This window comes from Petaurus breviceps, unplaced genomic scaffold (genome assembly GCF_028583685.1).
Source record: "Petaurus breviceps papuanus isolate PSGF00001 unplaced genomic scaffold, PetGlider_PUasm1.0 90808, whole genome shotgun sequence".
NCBI classification, from domain to species: Eukaryota; Metazoa; Chordata; class Mammalia; order Diprotodontia; family Petauridae; genus Petaurus; species Petaurus breviceps.
In genome coordinates, this window is record NW_027187349.1 from 18,838,444 (window position 1) to 18,851,597 (window position 13,154).

At 40.2% G+C, this 13,154-nt stretch overlaps 1 protein-coding gene across 3 annotated transcripts in view; it reads left to right on the forward strand.

Moving 5' to 3' along the window:
- LOC138147877 (very-long-chain enoyl-CoA reductase-like) overlaps window positions 1-13,154 on the forward strand; it is an 86,656-nt gene that overhangs the window by 25,857 nt on the left and 47,645 nt on the right. The gene's annotated exons all lie outside the window — the stretch shown is intronic.

Here is a 13,154-nt window from a genome sequence, read left to right on the forward strand (position 1 = left end):
CAATCTAGTATCATCTTCCCTCTTTTGGGAGGCAGGGAGGAAGGGAAGGGAATAAGCTTTACATAGTGCCTACTATGTGCCAAGTACTGTGTTAAGTGTTTTATAAATATTATTTCATTTGATCCTCACAACAACCCTGAGGGGTAGGTATGATTATGATTCCCATTTTATAGTTGAGAAAACTGAGACAGACAAAGGTTAAGTGACTTGCCCAAGGTCACATAATTAGTGAGGATCTGAGGCCAGATTTTAACTTTCTTTTTTTTTTTTAAGCAATTGGGGTTAAGTAACTTGCTCAAGGTTACACGGCCAGGTGTTTCTGGGTGGGTGCTAAGTGTCTGAGCCTGGGATTCGATCTCCAGATGTTCTCAACACTGGAGCCTGTGCTCTTGCTGGCTGTGCTACCTGGCCGCCCCAGATTTTAACTCTTTCAACTTGATCCTCAGGTGGGTTGGATGTCACTAGATAAAGTACATGAAGACACAGTACAGGAAAGCATATTGGCTATAAAAACTTAAGATTCCTTTCCTTTATAGCGAAAAACAAAACAAAACACCTAAACCATAAAGCACATTTAAAACATTAAACTTCCATTCTATGTAAACTAAAAGAAGCTGGCTATTCTCTTGCTTTAATGAACCAACCCTATTGCTAAATCATTGCTGATAACAAAACATTCCCGTCACCCCCACACAAGTCGTCTTTTTCCTTTGTGAGTTATTAGTGGTGTTTTTGTTGTAAAGATGGGTCGATAAGTGGTAAATATTGAGCAAAGGTCTGATTTCTTAATAGCTGGTGTTAGACATGGGGCTTGTTTGTTTGGTTGGTTGGAAAGAGAATGGAGTGAGGCCTACATGTCCAGTTTCCTCTTTTTTTCCCTCACATAGAATTGAAGAATCTCAGATCTCAGAGGCCAACTGATACACACCCTTCTATAATGTTCTCAATGGGGCAGCTAGCTGGTACAGTGGATAGAACACTGGACCTGAAATCAGGAAGACCTGAGTTCCAATCTAGCCTCAGACATGTACTAGCTGTGTGACCCTAGGCAAGTCACTTAACCCTGTTTGCCTCAATTTCTATATCTGTAAAGTGATCTGGAGAAGGAGATAACAAACCACTCCAACATCTTTGCCAAGAAAACCCCAAATGAGGGTCATGAAGAGTCAGAAAGGACTGAAACAACTGAACAACAATGTCCCCAACACTGATTTCATGGATTCCACTAAAAACCCCAAATTAGAGGGACTCCTTTTCCCCCATTATACATTAAGACAGATCTAATTGTATGGAGGTTTTTTTTTTAATCTAAACTGGTCTCTCTACAACTTTCCATTGTTCCTGGAGTCAAGGAGCATAAGATTATTACTATTCCACCTGACAATCCTTTCAATACCTAAAGATGGAAATCATGTCCTACCTCTTGCCCCAAATCTCTTCTTTTCCAGGTTACCTTTTCTTCAAAATCAAGCCCTTTTAATAGCTAGATTTACTGAGGACATGTAAATGGGTACATTTTACATTGCAAATGTAATAGCTTTGCAATTAGAGGACCTGGGTTTGAACCCCAGCTCTGCCCCTTATGAGATCTTGGATGAATTGCTCAATATGTCTAGGCTTTAGTTTCCTCATCCACAAAATGAGGGGGCTGAACCCAATATCCTTCTATCTAAAAATTATATAATTTTTTTTTTAGCATTTACATAGAGCTTTAAGATTTGCAAAGCACTTTATACATCTCAATTAATTTGATTCTCACAATAATCCTGTGAGGTAGGATTATCCCCATTTTACAGATGAGGAAACAGAGACTGAGGGAGCTTATGTGAGTTGCCTGCGCTCACTGAGCTACTAAGTATCTGAGGCAAGATTGGAACTAAAGTTGCCCCTGACCCTAAGTCCTATGCTTTATCCGTTGTGTCACCTGACTGCCTCAAAAGCCTGTAAACTCTTTCTGGCATTCCATTGGTGTAAAATTCTCTCACATAGTCCCGACTATATATCATGCATAATTGAGGCATTTGTGACTTTCATGGATAATATTTTACATTTCATAATCTTTGTGATTGAAAACAACAGTAAAGACTAAGGGGCAGGAGTTTCCTGGCAGTTAATTAATGTGAATCAAGAGCTTACATTCCCTCGGGCTGCACAGAAGAGACTTTCCAACTGTCCATTTTTGATGATTTTGAGAAAGCAATTTTATACTTACTCATGTGCTGAGTAGGCTCTCAGAATGAATTCACATGGGGGCCTTTTCCGAAGGCTGGTTTCCAAGATGTAAATACACTGAAATTAAAAAAAAAATTTTTTTAAGAGCATTCTCCCTCCTCCTCCTTTCCCTGCCCCCCAGAGAATAATAAAAGCAGCCCATTATCCATATATAGTCAATCAAAACAATTTTCCTTATTGACTACATCTAAAAGAATTTTATTTCATTCTGCTTTCTGAGTTCTTTACCTTTCTAACATGAAATGGGTACCATGTTTCATCAATAATCTTCTGGGTCATGGTTTGCAATTATGCTAAAAGATCAGCACAATAATATTCCATCACATTTATAGACCACAACTTGTTCATCTATTGCCCAATTTGTAGGCATCCCCTCAGATTCCCATTCTTTGTCACCTCAAAGAGTTATGAATTTTTGTTCATCTTTATGTTGCTTAGGACTAACCCCTCCCTTAATCTATCCTCCCTCTAAATTCCCCCTTGCCCCTTGTCCCCATTACCTCCTATTTCCCTATTTAGTAAAATGTATTTCTGTACCCAACTTTGTGTGTGTGTGTGTGTATTCTTTCTTTTGACCAGTTCAGATGAGAGTGAGATTCAACTGATAGATGCTCCACCTCCCCCTTTTTCTTGTTTGTGTAAATGTCTACTTGCATATCTTGATTATGTGAGATCATTTGCCCTAATTCTCCTTTCCCTTCCCTCTCTGCAGTGTATTCCTCTTCCCTTTCCATTTTTTTCTTAAGATCATCAAGATATAACAGAACCATTCCCAAGCTTTGTCTAATTGGATTCCCCTAATAACCCCTGGTGATGACAGGGTTCAGAGGAGATACATTTATTATCTCTCCATATTTGAATAAAAATCATTTATTGTTTTTTAGTTCTTTATCATTGTTCATTCATGTTTATCTTTTTATGTTTCTCTTCACCTCTGTACTTGAACTTAAAAGTTTCTGATTTTTTTTTATCAGGAATGTTGAAAGATCTTTATTTCATCAAACATCTATTTTTTTCTCTGTAGTATTATATTCATTTTTGCTGGGTAAGTTATTCTTGACTGTAAGCCCATACCCTTTGCCTTCTGGGATATTGTATTCCAAGTTCTCTGCTCCTTTATAGTGGTGGCTTCTAAATCATGCATCATCCTGACTGTGGTTCTTCAATACTTGAATTCTTTATTTCTGGCTGTTTGCAGTATTTTTTCTTTGACCTGGAAACTGAATTTTGGTTATGATGTTCCTGGGAGTTTTCATTTTGAAGGTTTTCTTTTCTTCTTCAGGAGGGGATTCTTTCTATACCCATTTTGCCCTCTGGTTTTAAGAGATCTGGGAAGTTTTATTTTCAGGTTTCTTGAAATAGGATGTATAAGCTCTTTGTTTTGGTCTTGAAATTCAGAGGGTCTAATGATTCTTAATTTTTTTCTTCTCAGTCTGTTTTTGAGGTCAGTTGTATTAGTTATAAGATATCATACACCTTCTTCTGTTTTCAGTCTTTTGAATTTAATATTTCTTGTTGTATCATAGACTCATTGACTTCTGTTTGGTCCATTCTAATTTTTAGGGAGATTGTGGCTTGCACAAGCTTTTGTACCTTTTATACTAAGCTGTTAATTCCTTTTCTTTTATAATTCTCAGTTCTTTCCAATTTTTCCTTCAAGTGCTCTCATTTCATTTATAAAAACATGTTAAGCTCTTAAAAAAAACAACCCAGTATAACTCTTGCTTCATCTTTTCCAGGCATTCTAGTTGATTTTGTGCCCAATCTGTTTTTTGTTCTAGATATTTAGGAGTTGTTCTCTTCTTCTAGGTTTGTGTCTTGAGCTTTCCTGACACCATAATATCTCTTTATAATGGCTGCCTTTTTTTGTTTGCTCATTCTTTCAGCCTGCTTCCTGATGTCATCCTTGATGTTAGGGTTGGGCTTTGCAGCCCTCCTGGAGGGAAGGTATAGGTTGATCCTGTTGCTTTTTCCTTGGGGTATTTGGTGTCATGTAGTTCCAGGATCTCAGGGACACCTCATTTTCAGAACCTGCTTTCAGTGCTGCCAAGGTAGTCTGATCCAAAGCAATACTTGATGGCTCCTCCACTGGTCTGAACCTCCTGAGTTCCTGACCTAGGTTTGGGTTTGAGCAAGAATAGATGCTGCTGCTGGGTTCCACCTTATCAGTTAGATGGAAAGCTCTGTTTTCAGAGTAGCAGGACTGTAGATTTCCCTTTGGTCTAGCACTTCTGCTCTGGTTATTGCTCTGCAGGCTGCACTAGATGCTAGAAATGAGACCAGCCTCTTCACCTAAGGTTTGAATGACCCTGCTGCTGCTGGCTTTTGAATTTTCTCCTTTCCATATCTACCCTAGGGCCTCTCTGTCTTTCAGTGACACCTCTTCTCATCTGCCCTGGACACTATGACCTGAAACTAGGTATTGGAGACAATTTGTACCTCTCACCCTTGCGCTGTCCCCAAACCAGCCAGGGACCTCCATTGGCCCAAGTGTAAGGCTTCTCCCAGTGCTCCACCCGGTCCTTCACCCTTCTGACTCTTCTTGGAGTGTCCTCAGACCTCTTTATTTGGTTCCTTAAACTGAACTGTACTGGTCAAATGGCTTGTGACTTTTTCTGGATTTCCCCATCAGGATTTGATTTGGTACGTTTTCTAGATCTGTTTAGAGGAATTTATGGGGAGGAGCTCCTCCATGCTGGTTCCTACCTACTCCACCATTTTGACTCTACCTCCTTCACATTAAAAATTTACAGCTGATTAGAGCTGGTTCTAAGACATCTCTTCTATTGACCTAAAGAAATATTCACATATGTCAGCAAAAATAAAAACAAAATGGTCCTGAAACCATAATCTGTGTCTTAAAAGTTTAGAGTGGCTTTCACAAGATAGTTCTTCTTCCTCTTCTTCTTTTCCTCCTCCTTCTTCTCCTCCTCCTCCTCCTCCTTCTTCTCTTCCTCCTTCTCTCCTCTTCCTCCTCCTCTTTCTCCTTGCCCTCTAATTTTAGTCAGTAGAAATAAGTCCTCTTAATAACAATCAAGAAGCACCTGGATACATTGGGTTGAGGGATGTGACCCCAAAATCTTACTCTGTGTGTGGATTGACTTTGATATAGAGGAGCTGAACACAAGAAGATTCTGATAAATAATAAAATGATGAAAATGATAACTCACTGCTTCCAAGACCAGGACTCTCTCAAGGAATATTTTCTCTAACCTTGATTTTGAGATTCTTCTGTTTATTGTTTCTACAAAAGAACATGAGTATACCATTAACATTTTTTATTGATATCTTTTGGTTTTTACCTGCCCTTCATTTTTTGTTATAGCCTCCCCTCCCCTATACATACAGCCATCCCTTGTAATTGAAAAATTTTTAAGAGATAAAAGGCAATTAAGCAAAATAAGCAATTCATAGACTAAATCTGACAGTATATATAATGATCCCTAGCCATAGTCACACACCTCTACATAGAAGGGACTGAGAGCACAATACTATGGGTATAATTGCAGAAGAATAGTTTGTTTAAAAATCCTTCCCTGTGACCTCATAGAATCCAAATCCTGTGCTATTTGTACAGTGGTTGATTCAAGAGATAGAGAGTGAGTTACAAATTTACTAATTATCTAATGCTGGTTATCTAACACTAATTATCTAATACTGGTTATTTACTGACTGTCTAATATTGATTTACTAAGAGACTGTTTTTTTTTTCTCCTAAACCTCCAACTATGAATGAAGAAAATAGTCATTTTATTGACTGATCTTTTCCCCCATCTCCTTTTTCTCTCTTTCCTCTCTTAATGACTCATTATAAGATTGTAGCCTCCTTTCTTTTAAGGACAAGGTGCCCCAAACCTTGATCTGATTGTTTGAGTGTTAATTTCCTGTTCCCTGGAAGAAAATTCCAAACAGTTTTGGAGGGCAAGGCAAAAGGAACATAAGAGACCAGAACCAGAGGGCTTTTCCTTAGCCCAGATGCTTGTAGAAGCAGTGCCTGTGACCTATAAAGGCCCAGAATAAGAGAGGACAACTGATTCATTTAACAAACTGACAATATGATGTTTAATGTAAACAGATGAAATAAAGTTGCTTCTCTCTTCATGGTACAGAAGGAGACTGAACTGCTTAATATTTTATCACATGAAAGCAGTGGGGTCCACTCAAGAGATTACTAAGAAACAAGAAGGTTTGCTCTCCTTTTCTATGACTCAACACATGCTACTAATTGTCCCTGACTCTCATTTGCCTACTCTGAAAAATGAGAATGATTATATTTCCTCTGGTACCTACCAATGCCAGAGGGATGCTGGTGGAATAACCTTGAACCTGGACAACAGAAGCATTCACTTTGGTTCCTAGGCCATTCCTGTGTTCACTATCTGTGCCACCTAGAAAATCTGCAAAATAGGGATAATAGTATTTGTACTACCTGTCCCTCACGAGGCAGGGTAGTATAGTAGGTAGATGGCTGGTCTGAGAGTCAGAGAGACTTGGTTCAAGCTTTTTCTCTGGCACATGTAGCTGTGTGCACATCTAGGCAAATCACTTAACCTCTTGGTGTCCCTCTCTCAGAGGCTGTAGGACACAGAGGAATTGCTGGTCTGAATGGGTATTTGGAATTTCTCTACCAGAAGTTCCCTGAAATGATGAAATCACAGGGCTTGTTGATTAGATCATTCCCCACTCCCACTCCCCATGTATCCTAAAGGATTATTGTGAGGAAAGAGTTTTGTAAACCTTAAAGTGCTATAGAAATATGTTATTCAATCAACAAGCATTTATTAATCACCAACTATGGGTCAGACATTATGTTAGGTGCTGAGAATATAAATGCAAAAATGAAGCAATTCTTGCACTCAAAACCAACTTTTTTTGGTGCAATCGTATACATATAAGTGTAGCAGTGATGAAAGTGTGGTGAGGAGGGTTGCTTACTTAGTCTTATTCACCGTTCCCTCCTCTTCCCCCTCCTCCCCCCATTACTGAGTCATTGCCTACATGGTTTTCCTGGTATATACATTATCTTTCTGCTATGAAAAGTTGAAACAAAAAATAATCTTTAATTGTAGCACCAGGCCCCCAGCCAGAGATAGCACTCTGGCAAATACTTGAGTTTTAAAATCTATCTCTCCTCGTCGTTCAGTATTTCCCCCTCAACCCCTTCTTCCCAACTGCAAACCCATTAACTACACCCAGACTAACAAATCTTTATGGTTATAATTTTTTATAAATACAAGGTAAATATTTAAGACAAAGAAAGATAAATAGAGGACAGATTTGGGGGGTATTAGGCAGCTCAAGGGGAGAGAAGACTTATTGTAGTCTATATTCAGGGAGGGGGTGTGGCACAGCATTTCAACCACACGTTATCAGTCTCAATAGTCCTTGTACCCATTTACCACACCTCATTGTAGAGGCCTGGCCCTTATGGGGGGGTTTTCTGCAGTGATCCTCATTGTGTACTGGGATCTCTGCCTATAGGGCATGTGGTTTCCCTTACCTTATTGGAATTTATCATCGAAATATGATTTGAAGGTGAGCTTCATTTCATTTGCTATGGATTCATTTATGTTGCTGGCCCTGGGAGTGAAAATTGCTAGTTAGAGCTCTGAATATGCTGTCCTTGTTACTGTCTCTGTAGTTCTGTTCCTGCTTTCCTTGTCCAAAATACCCTCTCATCTAATGCCAGACTTTTCATCAGGATCAGCCGAAACCTGGCTTATGGTTTTTTAAATAAAAATTTTATTGGTTTTTTTTGTTCTTCATATTACCTACATTTGTCATTGTAGATCTCCCCTCATACCTTCCTGATAGCCATCTCTTATGGTAAAGAATAAAAAGAGAGAGATAAAATTCAGCAAAGCTAACCAACTTCTTGAAAAAAGGCTGATTCTATCTATATATGGTATTCCACACCCATTGTCCCCCACCTCTACAAAGAAGTTGGGGGAAGTGTCCTCTCAAGTCTCTTATTTAGGGTTAAGCTTGCACATTTTAATTTTGCAACATTAAATTTTCATTATTTTAGTGTTGTTATTTGAATTTACATTATTGTGATATGTAGTTTCCCTGCTTCTGCTTAGATCACTTTGTATCAGTTCATAAAGATTTTCTCAAACTTCTTGGTGTTTACTATATTCATAGTTTCATACAAAATAATAATATTTTATTTCATTCATGAACCACAAGTTGATCAGTCATTCCCTAACAGGTGGGTTTCTGCTTTGTTTCCAGGTCTTTGCTACCACAAAAAATGGTGCTATAATATTTTGTTGGTGCATGTGAGGCCTTTCTTTCTGTCAATGGCCTCCTTCAATGTATACCGGGGTGAAAGAATGTGGGTGAGATTTTAGTTACTCTTGACTTGACTTTTTTTTTTTTTAACATTTCTTATTCCATCCAGACTTTGCTCATCTCCCCTTTCTTTATGTCATAAACAACCTTCCCAATTCAACCAGAGCATTTTGGGGATAGGTTAGATCCTAGCCAGTCATGTGCTAATTAGCAGAACACAAGAACATTTCATCTGACCCTTTGGTTCCTTCTTTGATTCTTGGAGGCTATTTTCGCACTTTGACTTAATTCTACAACCAAAGGACAAATAAAACAGAACAGGTTCTAACTCTAGGAGTGCCTTTCCCTTTCCTTCCCTGCTGAATGCAGATATACAGGTCTAGTCAATTATATTGTAGTGGAAAGAATGTTGTATTTGGAATCAAAGGATATGGGTTCAAATCCCAGATCTGCAACTTACTACCTGTTAGACCTTGGGCAAGTCACTAGGACTTCCAGCATGGAAATTTCCTCCCCCGTTACAGATTGGTGCCAGCTCTACAATTTGAGCTTTAGAGAACAGCCCATGGCTACTGAGATGTTAAATTCTTTGTCCAGTCACAGCCAATAAGTATCAGAGACAGGACTGGAACCCAGGCCCTCCTAACTCTAAGGCTAGCTCCATCCACTCCATCATTCTGACTCTTTTTTTTTTTTTAACTTTTTGGAGGGCAATTGGGGTTAAGTAACTTGCCCAAGGTCACATGGCTAGTTTTTAGGGCTGGTACTCTATTCACTGTGTCACCTAGCCGCCCCTAACCACCACCACCATTCTGACTCTTAACAAATTCATATTGTCTCATATTGATGACTATTTCCTTCTCTATGGGAATGACACATTTAATAATACCTTCAAGAATTTTCCCAGGAATTACTGACAAGCTCCGTGATCCAGGAGAACTGATAGAATTCACCTTCTTATTTTTGAAAATCAGAATATTTCTATGTCTCTGGTTTTGTCACACCTTTCTCATTCCCAATAATTTTTTCAGAGTTTACTAACAATGGACTCTCCAGTCATGGGGGAAATTCTTATATTATCCTAGAACTGAAGGTCAGCTGGTCCCATTGCCTTGAACTCACTGAGGGCAATTAGTGTTTTTTTAAACCTATCTTGCCAGTATGGTTACTCCCTCATTTCTAATATAGACTTAAAGTCCAGGAAATCTTATTATCTCTAAAGTCTAGTTAGGGAGAAAAATCAAGAAATGACAACCTTCCATGCTAATAATTCCACTTTAAAATCGCTGAAAATTTAGTATACTAATAGAAGTAACCTTTCTAATATAACCGACCTTCTCCCCTTTCCCCCATTTGATGTACCTGGATTTGACCTGGAAGATCTCCTGGTAGAAATCACTTGACTGAATTGCCAGTGCTTGGGATCCTGAACTGTCTCCAGCCAAAGGAGGGCCTAAAAGAGTCACGTTGGTGCAATTGTTAGAACATTGGAGCTTGAGTTAGGGAGACCTGTGTTTAAATCCAGCTTCATATCCATCTTAGGATGAGTATGATCCTGGGCAAGTCACTTAGCTTCTATCTGCCTTAGTTTCCTCATCTACAAGATGGTGATAACAATGCCTACCACCTGTCTCCCAGGGCTGTAATGAGGCTAACAAGTTAATATTTGTAAAGCACTTTACAAACTTAAAAACACTATACAAATGTTAGACATCATCATTGTTATTATAGCTATTTTATTTACTCCCATTCTCATGCAGTGAAGTCAAAGTCTTATTTTACTTCAGTGAAAAAAAATCAAGGCCATTCTTCCCTTCTCCTTCTTCCTTCCTCGTCATCTCACATCACTCAGATGCTTTCTCCTACCATCTCCTCCATCCCAGTGAATGTTTGTGAAGTCGGGCCTTCTCCTCGCCAAGGCCAACACCTCTATGTACAACCTTCATTCCCTCTGCTCCTCACTTCTTCAGAAAATTGCCCCTACTCTGCCCACTCTCTCATCTTCAGTCTCCACCTCAGCCTCCACCTACTGGCTCCTTCTCTGATTCCTACAAACATACTTATGTCTCCTGCATCCTCGAAAAACTCCCTTGTCTGACATGTGATCACGGGCCAACTATTTAACTTTGCTGAAGCTCATTTTTCTTATCTGTAAATTGGAGGTAATAGTCGAACCTTCCAGATAGAGTTGTGGCAATGAGCAGATGGGATGATGCTTGAAAAACCACTGTCAAAGTTAAAACACTATATAAATGCTACCTGTTATTATTGGTATAGGGATAAAACCTGCAATTTCATAGGTATGGGGCACTCCCAGATAAGGAAATACCTTTCACCAATACAGATAGCCCACTTTCAGCTTCAGTGCTCTTTAGAAAGCTTCTTAGTACATTGACAGATCAAGTGACTTGTCCTGGGTCCCACAGCCAGTATGTGTGAGAGGCAATATTGAACCTCAATCTTCTTGGCTCAGAGGCCAGCTACTATGCCATGCTTCTTTTCCCATTATTATTTGTATGATTTTTAGTATTAATAGTGATAGCAATCTGAGTCTGAAGGTGGTTTGATCACTCATCACATGCCCTGACACAAAAAGAAAAGACAAACAAAAGTCAGAAGGGAATTTAACTGATTTATTTTGACTTGGTAATGGCAAAGCTCTCAAGAATTAGAGAACTGCTTAAGTTAAGAGCTTATTAATTTATCAAGTCCATGAAGACTTGGCAGCTCAGGCAGCAAAGTTCCATCTGGTATCACTAATTGCACTGAAAAGTTCTTGTTGGTGACATTCTCCTCTCTTCATTTTTCCTCCTTGGTTTTATGTCAGTATGGAGGACAGCAGTCAATGAAAACATGAAAAGGCAAAGAGCTAGGAGCCAGCTGGAAAATCACTCAGCTCCCTTTGGGTGTAACCCCTGCTAGGGATGAAAGGAGAAGTCCAGGTCCTGATCACTGCCAAGGAAGCAAACAAAAGCAGACTTCTGGAAGATTAAAGATTCATTTGATGATGATTTTCCTCCTGATTAAGCAAAAAAGGGCTAGATACGAGACAACAGATGCAGGAGCAGCTGCCTTAATTATTCTTCTTCCCTCCTCTCCCCTCCCCTCTTCTCTCCTCCCCTCTTCTCCTCCCCTCCTGATCTCTCATCCCCCTCCCCTCCTCCTTCCCCTCTCCTCCCCTCTTCTCTCCTCCTTCCTCCTCCTTCCCCTCCCCCTCTTCTCTCCTCCCTTCTCCTCTCCTCTCCTCCTTCCCCTCCCTTCCCCTCTCCCCTCCTCCTCTCCCATCCCCTCCTCTTCCCTCCCCTTTTCTTCCCTCCACTTCCCTCTTCTCCCCAAGTATGTATGTATATGTGCATATACAAGAGCCAGCTCCATGTTTGGGAGGCTCTGAAGGAAAGTGTGTGAGAGAAGAGGTATTAGACTGCCCACCCAAATGAAGGGCTAAAGAGTCATTGTGCTGACCTCATTGTTGTATGCCTGTGAAACCTGGGCCGTATACCCGCGCCATGCCAGGAATCTGAATCACTTCCATTTGAATTGTCTTATGATGATCACCTGGCAGGATAAGGCACCAGATATTGAGGTCCTTTCTTGAGCTAAAGTGCCAGGCACTCAAACTCTACTACAGAGAGTGCAACTCCAATGGACTGGCCACATTATTCAAATGCCAAACATATATTGGCCTAAAGACCATTTTAAGGAGAAAACAGGCAAGGCAAGCACTCACATGAAGGTCAGAAGAAGCGATACAAGGTCACTCTCAAGGTCCCTCCAAAGAGCTTTGGAATCTTTTGTGAGACACGGGAGATGTTGGCACAGATGGGCCCAACGTGGCATGCCTTCTTCAAAGGAGATGCTGTGCTCTATGGACAAAGCAGAACTGCGGTAGCTAAAAAGAAGCATGAAATGTGCACATTTAGACATCCCCACCCCATGTGTTCACATGGACCATTTGTGCCTGGCCTGTAGTAGAGCCTTCCCAGCTTGCACTGACCCTACCAGCCACAGGCGGACAGGCCGTACATTGACTCCAATATGGTGGTCACATTTTGGTTCCCTTTGAGAGCAAAGGACACCAACCAACCAAATGCTGTCGCCTCCAAGGCTGCTTTCCATCTGCTTTGTATTGATTTTGCAGGTACTAATTGACATGATATCTCCCTCCATAAAAACATATGCTACTTGAGGGCAGGCCTTGTTTTTGCTTCATCTTTGTTTCTCTAGGGCTTAGTTCAGGGCCTGACCTATTGTAAGCCCTCAATAAATGCTTGTTTAATTCCAGCCACAACTGAAGCCAGAGAAAGATCAGTTGGGTGGAACCCAGCTTGTGGATTAGGTTTCCAACTTCCCTAGCTGATTTATGCACAATCACAGTTTCATAGGCTTGTAGACTGAGAGCTAATTGTCCCCACTTCATTTTATAGATGGGCAAACTGAGACTCTACAGGAGTGAAGTGACTTACTCAAGGACATACAGGTAGTAATCATGAGAGGGGAGATTTGAACCCAGGACCTCTGCCAGTGTTCTTTCCACTGTGCCGTTCCATTTCCCATTTTGTTCACCAGCAAAATACTGGAGGGAGAGCATCATTTATGATTCTTAATATGGCGGAGACAAAGAGAACCTG